Source organism: Papio anubis, chromosome 7, assembly GCF_008728515.1.
Source record: "Papio anubis isolate 15944 chromosome 7, Panubis1.0, whole genome shotgun sequence".
In the NCBI taxonomy this organism is placed as follows: domain Eukaryota; kingdom Metazoa; phylum Chordata; class Mammalia; order Primates; family Cercopithecidae; genus Papio; species Papio anubis.
The window spans coordinates 95,899,302-95,913,433 of NC_044982.1; the positions used below are offsets into that span (position 1 = coordinate 95,899,302).

Here is a 14,132-nt window from a genome sequence, read left to right on the forward strand (position 1 = left end):
GCAGGAGAATGGTGTGAACCTGGGAGGCGGAGGTTGCAGTGAGCGGAGATTGCGCCACTACACTCCAGCCTGGGAGACAGAGCGAGACTCTGCCAAAAAAAAAAAAAAAACAAACAAAAACAAAAAACTCAGAAACATCTCAACCTGAAGTGTACTGTTTTATGTAAAAGAAACCCAATAAAAGATATTTTCAAAGCCTTAGAAGAGGAATCTGAACATAAATGAGAGGCAAAAAAAAGATTATTCAAAAAGTTGATAAAGCTTGAATATACTTTTTTTTTGGAATTCAGAAATATGTTTGGGAACATTTCAATAAAAAAGTGAGAAATTACAGACTCCTAATTTGGATGTAGGTGAAAACGAACCTATTTAATTATCTTTAGATTTGTTTATAAAGGAACTGAGAGTAAAGTCAGATAAACTTAATGGACTATGAACAGAATGTGCTCAAAATAATGAAATCAATAGAAATCATTCTGACATTAAAAATTGTAAAAAAAATTTTAGATATGTTCAAAGATGAAATTCATTAAGAGAAAGATGTTCTATTTCTAACAGAAGTGATGACTAAGCCCTTAGATTTTTACATAATCCAATTAACTGAATGAATCTTATGAACGCATTGGGAAAAGGTTCGTCTTAAAATCAGATTAAGTTGAATTTGCTTCCAAAATACTGACATCAACAAGATAGTTTAAACCTACAGTACACACTATAATGAAGGAATCAACAATAAACTGCTATTGAGTTTCATCGATTTAAAAAGTTCAATGACTATTAAGATGAGTCATTCAGAAACCCTGAAGTACCCTAAAACTTCATGGCTCATGTATACATCTTGAGAGGTTGTCTCAGTTTTGACAATGGTCCTAAATATGTGCATGAGCAAATCAGAAATTAATTGAGACATGAAACAAATTATTTCTAAACTGTTAAGAATAAAACTCAAATCTCTATCAGCCACGCCAGAGGAAGGACTGAATGATCTATTTTTGGTGTAGAAAATGTTACCTTTTCATAAAAAGAGGCAATCAAAGAGTGTACAGAAAAACTGTGGAAGGATGAAAGCATTGTGGAAGTCAATCAGGCAGTTAATAAAAAGATTATAAAATTTTTTCAGATAGTGCAATGATTGTGGTAGTTGAACTTTTAAAAATGTGCAATTTATTGAGTTCATCCCCATTCTAAGTAAATATTCATTTTTGCACCTAATTTTAAGGTCATAATTTTGTATTTTAAAGGAGGACTGCCAAATTTTATTAGCTTCCAGCTCCACAAAATCTGGATCTCCCCATGCCCTAGTCTGAAGGTCATACCCTATTAAGGGTCATACCCTAGCTACACTTTGCAACCAGGCCACAAACTCAAATGAACTCAACCTTTATCAGGTACCTACCATGTCCTAGACTCGGGGTCTCCCCAGTCATGCCTCTCAGTTGCATAGTTCCCAGGCATGCTCTAAGACTCCCATCTAATACCATCCATCCTAAGCCTTTAAAAAACCAAAACCCAAGCCCCTAAGATCTTTGTTTGTGCTTTTATCTTTCCCCAGAAGCAGTCTCATAGAACACACAAGAACACATACTTGGGAGCCCAGCTGCCTGGGTTTGAATTCCAGCAACCTGACCTTATAACTTTGTGACCTTGGGAGAATTACTGCTGCGCTCTGTGACTCAATATTTTCTTCTCTAAACAGGGATAATAACTGTATTCATCCTTTCTCTTACTGCTATAAAGAAATACCTGACACTGTGTAATTTATAAAGAAAAGAGGTTTAATTGGCTCGCAGTTCTGCAGGCTGTACAGGAAGCATGGCGGCATTTCCTCGGCTTCTAAGGAACCCTCAGGACACTACAATCACGGCAGAAGGTGAAGCAGGAGCATATATATCACATGGCCGGAGCAGGCGGGAGGGAGAAGTGGGAGATGCTACACACCTTTTTTTTTTTTTTTTCCCCAAGATGGAGTCTTACTGTGTTGCCCAGGCTGGAGTGCAGTGGCGTGCCCAGCTAATTGTTGTATTTTTAGTAGAAATGGGGTTTCATCATGTTGGCCAGACTGGTCTTGAACTCCTGACCTCAGGTGATCTGCCCACCTTGGCCTCCCAAAGTGCTGAGATTACAGGTGTGAACCACCACGCCCAGTCGGTGCTACAAACTTTTAAACAACCAGATCTCACAAGAACTCACGATGGTGAGAATTGTACCGAGAGGATGGTGCTAAACCATTCATGAGAAACCACCCTCCGTGATCCGATCACCTCCCACCAGGCCCCACCTCCAGCACTGGGGATTACAATTTGACATGAGATTTGAGTGGGGACACAGATTCAAATCACAACAGAGTACTGTTGTGAGAATTACGCAACTTTAAGTGCCTAGAAAATGCCTGGCATGTGTTCCCAGCACCTAGCAAGGTGTTTCGCAGAATGCCTCGCATATGATAGGTACTGAATAAGGGTTGAGTTCATCTGAGTTCGTGGCCTGGTTAGAAAATGTGGCAAGGGCATATGACTTAATAGAGTATGACCTTCAGTAAATTAATTGATTTCTCTGGTCTTGGTTTTCTTTTACGTAAAACAGTAGACTCCAAGTTGAGATGCTTCTTAGTTCTAAAATTCTATGAGTTAGTAGAGGTAAAATAATTTGTAATTTTATTACTCACCAGTGTGAACATTCAGTGAGGCTCAATAATTGTAGTTCTCTTGACAATTTCTGGATTTCTGCTTTTGACTATGTGATTCTTCAAATATTTTTCTGTAAGCAAGCAGAATGTAATAGTAACAGCATCCCAACTGTAGACATTGTGATTATTAGTTCATAGTAGTCTTATTATTTACAGTGGTCAGTCTATAACATTTTTACATCTTTGTTTTCCTTCCCTTGTTTTGTTGTTGTTGTTGTTTGTGTTTTTGTTTGTTTCTTGAGACTTGCTCTGTCACCATGCTGGGGAGCAGTGGCGCGATCTCGGCTGACTGCAACCTCTGCCTCCCGGGTTCAAGTGATTCCCCTGCCTCAGCCTCCTGAGTAGCTGGGACTACTCACCTAGTAGAGGCAACAAGAGGACAAGGAAATAAAATGCCCCAGGTGACTCTTGATTGCAATGAAAGTATCTTATTTTTGCAAATTTACAAAACTTAGGACCATGTGAACACTGTGCTGGAATCCCTTCCCAGGCCTTGGAAAGGGCCCTGAAACTGAATTTTCCAGGTTAAGAGAAGTCGAATGCCTGTATTAGGAGACAACACAGACCCCAGAGCTTGGCAAGGCAAGGCGGGGTTCACAGGAACACCAGCAGGTGGGTAATGCCAGGGCCAGGGCACCCAAGGGCACTGAGAGTTTCCCCTGTAGGTGATGAGGTGCCCAGGAGGAGTTTGAGTTTAGGAGTTTTCTTGCAGTTTAAAACAAAATTACGGAAGCAGGAGAGAATGGAAAATTTGAGTTTAATGTGTGCAAAGTTTCAGTTGTAGAAGGCGAAAATGTTCTGGAGATACACGGTAGTGATGGCTGCACAATGATGTGAATGTACTTAACGTCACGGAAATGTATACTTAAAAATGATTAAGATGGTAAATTTCATGTTATGGATATTTACCACAATAACAAAAATAAAATAAATTTTAAAAATCTTTAACAAACTTTAAAAATTGAAATAAGCGTCAATTCACCTACAGTTATTAGAAATAATAGAGAAATATCTTGTATACTTTACTCAGTTTTCCCAAATGGTAATATTTTTGCAAAACTATAGTCTAATATCACAATCAGGGTATTAATACTAATACAATCCATTCCCATCTTATTCAGATTCCCAGTTTTACTTGTACTCATTGCTGTTAGTGTATCAAGTCTATACAATTTTATCACCTCTGTAGGCTCGTGTATCCATCATCACAGTCAACTGTTATTCAACAACCCACAAGGCTCTCTCCTGTTATAACCACACAAACCTCCCTGCACCCTGACCCTCATGCCAAATCCCTGCAACCACTAATCTGTTCTCCATTTACAAAATGTTGTCATTTCAAGAATGCTATATAAATGGAATCATACGATCATATACACCTTTTGGGTTTGGCTTGTCATACTCGACATTATTTCTTGGAGATTCATCTAATCTGTTGCAAGTATCAATACTCCACTCCCTGTTGCTGAGTAGCATTCCAGGGTATAGTTGTAGCACAGTTTGCTTAACTATTCACCTGTCGAAGGGCCTCTGAGCCAGTGAAGGACAGATTTTGGCTATTATGAATAAAGTTGCTGTAGCCATCTGTGTACAGATTTTTGTGTGAACATAGTTTTTCTTTCTCTGGGGGTAAATGCTCAGGAATGCAACTGTTGTGTGGTAACTTTGTTAGTTTTTACAGAAACTGTCAAACTGTTTTCCAAAGTGACTGTACCTGGGGCTGGGCACAGTGGCTCATGCTTGTAATCCCAGCACTTTAGGAAGCTGAGGCAGGCAGATCACTTGAGGTCAGGAGTTCAAGACCAGCCTGGCCAACATGATGAAAACCCTGTCTCTACTAAAAATACAAACATTAGACGGGCGTGGTAGTGGGTGCCTGTAGACTCAGCTACCAGGGAGGCTGAGAAGAATTGCTTGAACCCGGGAGGCAGAGGATGCAGTGAACTGAGATAGCACTGCTGCACTCCAGCCTGGGTAACAGAGTGAGACTCCATCAAAAAAAAAAAAAAAAAAAAAAACAACCAAAGTGACTGTACGTTTTCCCATTCCCAACAGCAACGTAGGAGTAATGCGTTTTTTCTGCATGCTTGCCAGAATTTGGTGTTATTGCTATTTCTTATTTTAGCCATTCCTTTAGGTAAGTAGTGGTATCTTGTGATTTTGATTTGCATTTCCCTTGTGACTACTGGTACTGAGTACCTTCTTATGGCGAGAGGTGTTATGCTTGGGAATGGTATGGCACATGGGAGCTTCAGAAGGGTCAAGTGAAGGTGGTTTGAGCCCCTGACAATGCCACAGAGGGCCTGAGCCAGGCTATGACAGTGAAGGGCCAGAGAGGAGTAGGGATGTGGGGTTCCAGAGATGCTTTAGGAAATTGCCAAATGTGGTGACTAAGGAGACAGGAAGAAGTATTGCTGAGGAAGAGGGAGGCATCCAAAGTAACTTCTCAGCTCTAACTCAGAGAAAGAAGTCTAGAAATGGTGATTTTTACCTGTAAGACATCCATGTAGCCCACAGGCATCTGGACACGAGCATTCAAAACAGCGATTGCATCTGGGCTGAATGTATGGATTTGGAAGCTCAGAAATTTCCCTCACATAAGGTAGAGGGAGGAGTCCGATTGTTCAAACTTCTTGTTTATTAGTTCCCATATGTAGGCCAGGGACCCGGGAGTCTAGGGACCCCCGCCCCCGCGCCCGACCCTCACGCAGACCAAACATTTTCCAAAGCACATGAAACACCTCGCACACCTAAACGCGCTTTTTCAGTGGTATGTATGTACATTGGTAAGACTTCACAAATCTATTTTCTAAATTTTCAATTTTAGGGGTTTTTTTTTGTTTTGTTTTTGTTTTTGTTTTTTTTTTTACGACTGCTTTTCAATCAGATCATAAAAGTGCTAAAACCAGTGTGAAAGCGTGCAAAATGTTGACTCCTTTAGAAGTGGCCGCGACTTTCTGCTAGTCGGTCTTCCCAGGGACAGGGGGTCCGGCGGCTCTGAAGTGCCGGCTCTCGGATCCCTTGGTATTATTTTACAGAAACCGTCTCCCGCCCGCTCTCCTTCGGGAAGCGTCCCTGCCCTTCCTGCCCAGCCCGCTCCCCTCCCCGGGCGTCCCCACCGGTTCCTCCTCCAGCGACAGGTGGTTGCAAGCCTTCCCTTTGAACTCGAGAATCCCTCTCCCCAGCCCACCGCCTCGCAGCAACTCACAGGCCAGAGGGTCGACCCCTCTGGGTTGTGACTGGAGCCCTCCGGGGTGAGTGCACTGCTGGGCCCCGGACCCCCCCCGGGTCTGCCGTGCGCTCTGCGGGGGAGCTGGCGGGAGCCCCTCGTCCAGTGCTTGCATCTCAGCAGCGGAGTTTTGTTGGCAGCCGTTAAGAAGATTCGTAAGTTACATTTCCCAAGCCCTTCCCCTCTCCAAGAGCACAACACCCGCATCCCCAGCATCATGAAAACAAGCGCGGTCTCCGCGAGGTGAGACACGTGGAGCCTGGAGTCTCAGTGCAGACCCCGCTGCAACGCGCAGCCGCGCCTTTGCATAAGTTAGACGGCCTGCGGGGGCGTCCGACCAGAAGACACAAGGAATGCAGATGCCACCCTTGCCTCTGGTAGGTATTTCACGAGGTTGCTGCTTAAATATAATTCCAAACAAATTGAGGTTGTCCTTTGGAGGAGGGGAGGGAGGGCCGGAGGGAGGAAAAAGAGAAAGCTGACTTGGCCTCTTCTATTACCCGAACTGCAATCGCTGATCCTTTGTGACATAAAAGTCATAGGTCAAATCCAAGATCTTACTGCAAATCGGCGGGGATTTTTCTCCCAGGAATATGAGACTGGCCTCTTATCTCCTGATAATACCTCTAAAGTCTCCAGCCCTGAGAATCAGCGAGAATGATGACACAGGGAAGGGACAACGGGGAGCCATCACCCGCCATCGCTCTGCATCCATTTAATTGATTCTGTATGTTTTTTCAGTTCAGGGCTCCCAGAGCTCCCTACCATGCTTTTTTTTTTTAACCCCAGGGAACATAGTGAAACATCTTTTACTTTTATTTACCTTTTTGCTTTATTTCTGAGTTCCCTAAATTAAAAACCCAACGTCTAGACTCTGATTATTTAACTTTGGCTGCATACATTGGCCCCTTGAATAATTTCCCTGGAGACCCACTGATTTTTCAAATGAATATAATCGGAGGAAGCCAGGAAGGAGGGAGGAAGAGGGATGAACTGGTAGTTGAAGGGGTATTTTTTTTCTTTTCGAACTTATATTTTAGAATCAGGAGTTACATGTGCAGGTTTGTTACAGAGATATTTTGTGTGATGCTGAGGTTTGGGTATGAATGATCCCATCACGCAGGTACCTATAGTACCCAATAGGTAGTTTTTCAACCCTTGCCTCCCTCTATCCCTTCCCTATATAGTAGTCTACAGTGTCTTTTGGTCCCAACTTTATGTCTTTGTATACCCAATATTTCGCTCCCATTTATAACTGAGAACATGTGGTATTTGGCTTTCTGTTCCTGTGTTAGTTTGCACAGGATAATGGCCTCCAGCTGCACCCATGTTGCTGCAAGGGACATGATTTTGTTTTTTGCTTTTTGGTTTTTGTTGTTTTTTGAGACGGAGTCTCTCTCTGTCGCCCAGGCTGGAGTGCAATGGCTCGATCTTGACTCACGGCAACCTCTGCCTCCTGGGTTCAAGAGATTCTCTCGCCTCAGCCTCCCGAGGAGCTGGGATTACAGGCGCACACCACCACACCCAGCTAATTTTGTATTTTTAGTAGAGACGGGGTTTCACCATGTTGGTCAGGCTGGTCTTGAACTCCTGACCTGAGGCAATCTGCCTGCCTCGGTCTCCCAAAGTGCTGAGATTACAGGTACAAGCCACCAAGTCTGGCCTATGATTTTGTTTTTTTATGACTATAGTATTCCATGGTGTATATGTACCATATTTTCTTTATCTAATCCACTACTGATGGGCACCTATGTTGATTCCATGCTTTTGTGATTGTGAGACACACTACAGTGAACATACAGGTGCATGTGTTCATTTGGTAGAACAATTTATTTACCTTTGGATCTATACCCCACAATGGGATTGCTGGGTTGAATAGTAGCTCAACTGAGTTCTTTGAAAAATCTCCAAACTGCTCTCCACAATGGCAATACTCATTTACACTCCCACCAACAGTGTATAAATGTCCCGTTCCCGTTTTCTCCACAGCCTTGCCAACATCCGTTATTTTTTGGCTTTTGAGCAAAAACCAGTCAGACTGGCATAAGATGGTATCTCATTGTGGGTTTGATTTGCATTTCTCTGACGATTAGAGATGAGCATTTTTTCATATGTTTGTTGGCTACCTGTATGTCTTCTTTTGAGAAGTGTCTGTTCATGTCCTTTGCCTAATGGACAAATAATGGGGTTATTTGTTTTTTGCTTTTTAATTTGTTTACATCCTTTTTTTTCCTCTTCAGCTTTCCCTCCAAATCTGCTCAGGCCCCTGGATCACAGGATCCTCCCCTGCACCAAGGCAGCTTCTCCTGTGGGCTGAATGGTGCCTGCTGTCCACAGTCCAGCCAGCCCCACCCCAGGGGACACCCACCTGAATTTGGCAGCACTGCCTCCTCGTTAGGGCAGTGCCACAGGAGTCCTGGTGCCTCTGCAGCTCAGCTAAGGAAAGGGTCTTCCCAGCATTTGAAGTGAGTTCAGGCCTCACATTCTTTGAGGGCTTTATTCTTTGGGGCACACTGCAAAAGTCAATTTTCCATTAAAACAGAACATCACAGTTACATGAAAAGCTTATCTTTTAAAGCAGTAGATCTAATGATCAGATGATTTCACAGATAACAGGGAAAAAATTGGAAAGACAAATATGCATTTGCAAGCTTTTTACTTTGCCAAGAAAGTATATTTTTAGCTGGCCATGGTGGCTCACGCCTGAAATCTCAGCACTTTGGGAGGCTGAGGTGGGGAGATCACTTGAGATCAGGAGTTCGAGACCAGCCTGGCCAACAGGGTGAAACCCCGTCTCTACTAAACATACAAAAAAATTAGCTGGGCATGGTGGTGGGTGCCTATAATCCCAGCTACTTGGGAGGCTGAGGAAGAAGAATCACTTGAATCTGAGAGGCAGAGGTTGCGGTGAGCCAAGATTGTGCCACCGCACTCCAGCCTGGGTGACACAGTATAAGACTTTTTCTCAAAAAAAAAAAGGGATATTTTTACAACAACTTTCTACTATCACCTTCATCCTTCATTTCTTTCTTTTTTTTTTTTTTTTTTGTTTGTTTGTTTGTTTGAGATGGAGTCTGGCTCTATTGCCCAGGCTGGAGTGCAGTGGCATGATTTCCGCTCACTGCAAGCTCTGCCTCCCGGGTTCACGCCATTCTCCTTCCTCAGCCTCCCGAGTAGCTGGGACTACCACCACGTCTGGCTAATTTTTTGTATTTTTAGTAGAGATGGGGTTTCACTGTGTTAGTCAGGATGGTCTTGATCTCCTGACCTCATGATCCGCCCGCCTCGGCCTCCCAAAGTGCTGGGATTACAGGCGTGAGCCACTGCACCTGGCCTCATCATTTCTTTTCAGAAAGAAAACCTGAACTCACGCACATAGTCATGCTTGCTCATGACTGCATGCTTGTGTACATGTGCATACACACACACACACAAAAAAAACGCTCAGAGTAAAGTGTAAAGAACAGCCCTTTCATTGACAATGTAGGGAAAGCTGATCACCTGGAAAGCTGATCACCTGGAAAGCTGATCACCGTTTAAGAGCACTGGATTGTAGATATCAGTCCCCTCCCATAGCCGTATATGGGGACCTAGCTTCCATCCCTATCTTCTCTCACCAAAGATTAGTGTGTCTCAGACCCCAGTCTCCTGCTGTGAACTTCTCCAGTAAATCTACATAAGAATGAATCAACTCCTCTGCAAGTCACACCTTCCTGAAAAACAAAAGCAGAAAAATTGGAGACTAACAACAAAAATATTGTTTTTGCTGTTTGACCATTGTTAACCACCTCCTAAATGTGGATTTCCATACTCAGTCTAAGTCCAAAGCTGTTGGTTCTATCTTCATGATGCTAGAGGTTTGGCCCAAAGCTTGGCTGGCCCTGTGATGTGGCCTGCTCCAGTGTTAACTGTAGAAGGAAATGCTTTTGCTTATATCTTATGATGAGGTCTAAATCATTCCAGATGTCCTTCAAAGACCCAGGAAGGCATCTCCCCAACTAGTCTGCAATGCTTTGGGTGCTCAGTAAATACCCACGTAATTGGTTGGCTTTGATCAGCTCTGAGCAGTTCTGCAGAATGGAGAAATGGACACCTTCATTCTGATAAAGGTGCTGATGCCTAAATTGTATGCCAAGCAGAAGATTCCCCAATGATATTCAGAAGCAATTTGTAAGCGTTTGGAAGCCTTTGTGAGGGGTGCACCAGTGACTGGGATTGTATAAAGCCCGGCCTCTTAGTCACTGTTGACTTTTCTTCACACAGGTTCCTCACTCCCCAGCAGTCAATTTGTATTCTAATGGTGAGGAAGGAGAGGGCCTCTTGGGAGCTTAGAGTGCATGGCAAGAATCAATTTCCCTCATTCTCGCAAATGTTCTCCCACCTGAATGTGGGTCTCTGAGGATGAAAGAGGAAACCCTCAACCAAGAATAACGTGTGAAGATGATGCACTTGTTTTTAAAAAAGAGTCAAGGAGAGGAACAAAAGGATTAAATATAATAAATAGAAGAAAAATGTTCAACACCATTGGTAATTTTTTAAAACATGGATTGATACAAGATGACATTTTTAGTGCATCCAATTGGCAAAATAAAAAACGATAATAGTCCTTTTCTGAGGGCCTGGGGAACTTGGCACTCTCATGCCCCATAGAACATAAAAACAATCACAGTTTCCCTGGAAGTCAGTTTTGCTTTGTATATCAAATCTCAGAAGCAGACTATCCTTTAACTCAATTATTTCACATGTATAAATGTATTCTAGGAAATAATGAAGAATGTGCAAAGATGTCTCTATATAAGGATATTCACTAAATATTCAACAGTAGGAAGTTGTTTACATTGGTTGTGGTATCTCTAGGTAATGGGATGCTGTGAGCATATAGTAATTGTGTATTCATTGAAGTGGAAAGAAGTTCAAAATACACAGTTAAATTTTGAAAGGGTTACAAGCAGTAAAGTCACATATATTTTTTTAATTAACTCAGTTCATTCAAAAAGTATTCCCAAGCAAACAGGATACACCAGAGATCAAGATAGGCAGTTCCCCGCTTTTATAAAGATTGCATTTACTGGGGCGATGGGGTCTGGGAATTGGGTAACAACAAATAAGTATATTAGTGAGAAAACTATAAAACTGTGTTAATGGCTGTGTAGAGAATTAAAGTAGGCTGACATGATAGAGAGAGGTCATTCTAAGATTTTATACTGAGGTGTGGATTACTAAAAGCACAAAGTGTTAAGAGTTCTCCAGGAAGGGAAAATAGTCATGCAAGGCCCTGAGGCAGGAGCAAGATTTAAATGACATGTCTATATACAGCTGGACCACGTGGCTAAAGCAAAGTGGAAGAGGGGAAGAGTGGCAGATGCAGTCAGGGAGGAGAGGTCACATTGCGTGGGGCTTGGTAAACCAGAGTAAGGAGCTGGGGTTTTATTCTACATGCTGTAGGAAGACACTACAGGTCTCAAACAGGAGACATATCTCATTAATGTTTCTAAACTTCACTCTTGCTCTGTGTGAAAGGATGGATTTGAGAGCATAAGAATGAAGGCAGAGGGACCAGTCATTCATCAGTCCAGACAAGGCTCAAAGGTGACCTGGACTAGGGAAGCAGGTACACGAGAGAAATAGACGCAGTCAGGATTTATTTTGGAGTTAGTGCCAGCGGGTTTTGCTAACGGATTGAGGGCTCCTCAAATTCCCTCCTCTTTACTCCTTTTGTCTTCAAATTCCAGTCCTTCCCTACAAAGGTCCATCTATAGTTCCTGCCTTCGGGTTATCTAAAATGACTTGGACCTCAAATTAAATCTCTCTTTTCTCAAGCTAACTCAAGCTGGTTTTCATTTCTTGCAACCATGACCTGTTGTGTTACAATCAAGCACCTGTTGTGTTACAAGCACCTGGTATCAAGTTACAATCAAGCACCTGTGTGTTACAATACTCCCAATTGCTATTTAAGGAAGGCACAGCAGTTGAAGCAAGCCATGGTCAGAGAGATGAGGCAGTTTGCCCAGTTTAACATAGTAGAGCAAGGATTTGAACACACGTCTTCAGGGTCCAGAGCCAGCACTTCCTCTTCTATGCCATGCTAGATCAATGAGATGCACCCAGCTGCTAGTTGTCTACCAAACATTGCTAGTTGTCCACAAAATCTAAGCTCCGCTTGTTTCATAACAGTAAAACAATGGCTGCCCAAGTGCATTAATTTCCCAGTCTCCCTTTCAGATAGATGTGCACATGTGATTTATCTCTAGTGGAACAGGAGAGGAAGTGAGGATGCAAGAAGAGCCATGTTTCCTCCACACCCTTTACCTTTCCTACAGGCTACAACCCAGGCTTGGCAGTAACACAGCTTAAATTTTGCAGATCACAATAATTGTGGATTATTGTGGAACAATGACTAATAAGGAACCTAATCCCTGAATGACCACATGGAGCTGAATCTCCCACTAGTCTCAAAAGCTTACCCTGGACTGTTGCAATTGAAATTACTGGACTGTTACATGAGAAATACATAAACTTTAGTCATGTTATTGTTGGGTGTCTTTGTTGTAGCAGTCCAGCTTTACCCTAACTGATATACAACCTCAACATGATCTACATATTTAAAAATACTACTGGCCTCTTTTGTTAAAAAATAATTGAGCCTCTCAAGCAAATCCTCCAGACACTGGGTAGATCCTTGAGTATCCCCATTCCTATTCATGGCTGAATTTGTCTAATCTGTAGACTAGATTCAATGCCTGGTACTCTCTCAGGGAAACCTTTAAAACCTATTGTTGGTTGGAAACCAAACAACAAGACCTCCATGCATGAGTTATGAGAATTTATTTATATCAGCCAGGGAGATCTCTTCCAAAGGGCTCGAACTTTGGTGACCACCCTAAGATCCCCAGCAGCTGGTGTGACTTAGTCACTTCCTGGAACCTCATCTGAGTGCTTTAGGAAATCCAATGTCTCCCTGAGCTTCCCTGTGATTCACAAGGTGGGCAGAGCCCTCCAGAGCCCACTAGAAGAACAATGCACCGGCAGAACTTGTCTATAGACAGTGGGTGCATTGACTGGAGGTGACAGTACCACATTCATACTCCACTAGCTTTGGCAATGCGGCAGAAAGTGGGGTAAAAGCTTGCTCCCCGAAGTGTTTCTCCATCAAGCCTAGCAGGAGAGGTGAGGAGACAGTAAGGAAAATGAGCCACATGCTTAGTGGAAAATGCACCGGTTTTGGATTCAGGTGAACGTGGATTCTAATCCTGACCCTACCACTTGTTCATCCATTCACTTAGCTTTTGGAACCTCAGTTTCCTAAAGAATGGGAACACTCCTACCTACCTCATACAGTGGTCATGAGGACTGAGGCAGAGTCTATGATATATATAGAAAGAGCTGGCAGGGAAGGAGCACAGTCAGTAATAGCAAACCAAATTCCAAACTGATCCAATCTTGAGATAAAGAAGTCAGCAAACCTTGCCCTCCCAGGCAAGCCACCATGAAGACAGCGCGTGTGCCGGCTGGCCCCAAGGTCTCTCAGTTGTCAAGGACAAGCTTCTGTGGGTGCTGTTATGGGACCGGGAGATGTGCTCACTGACCACATCCCAGCTGTTCTCCTGCCGCTGTGGTTACCCAAACCCTGCAACTATGTACATATCTAAACCAGCCAGCAAATCACACAGTCAAAGCCTCACGGAAAAGCCCGCTTTCTGGTCACCCTTTTCTCTTGTCCAAATTCAGGAAACGACCATGAAAAATCTGTTTGCTTTCTATTCCTGTGGTTGATAGTTTATTTAATAACAACAACAACAAAATCTTTTTTTTTTTTTTTTTTTTGCCTTGATTATGGTCCTTACCATGACGTAGCAAATGACTGGCCTGTGGGAGAAAAGGCTAAAGAGAAACACAATGAATTAACTACACCTTATTTTCTTCTCATGGGCACAAGCACTGGGTTTTTGGCTTAAATGCATGTACATACTATCAAATATGGAAAATCAGGCGATTTACTGGGTATGATTTTGGGGCTCCCTTTCATGCTGAAGCCATGATAGTGGGTCCAATTCCATGGTTGGTCTCATCATCATCCCCCCAAACCCTTTTAAGCTTTCCTTGTGATGTTACCATTGCCACTTACCACCTCTGCCACTTTGATACTCCTCCATTTCCCACTTCTGCAAAGCATTTTTTTTTTTTTTTTTTGAGATGGAGTCTTGCTCTGTCACTAAG

The 14,132-nt window shown here is 43.0% G+C and overlaps 1 long non-coding RNA gene across 1 annotated transcript; it reads right to left on the bottom strand.

Annotated features, from left to right (window-relative positions):
- Positions 1-8,044: 8,044 nt before the first annotated feature.
- LOC103886037 lies at positions 8,045-14,096 on the bottom strand. Its single transcript, XR_002523207.2, has 3 exons — positions 9,417-14,096; positions 8,284-8,428; positions 8,045-8,083 (listed from the first exon to the last, which is right to left on the bottom strand). It is a non-coding gene; the product is annotated as an uncharacterized LOC103886037 (long non-coding RNA).
- Between the last annotated feature and the right edge of the window lie 36 nt (positions 14,097-14,132).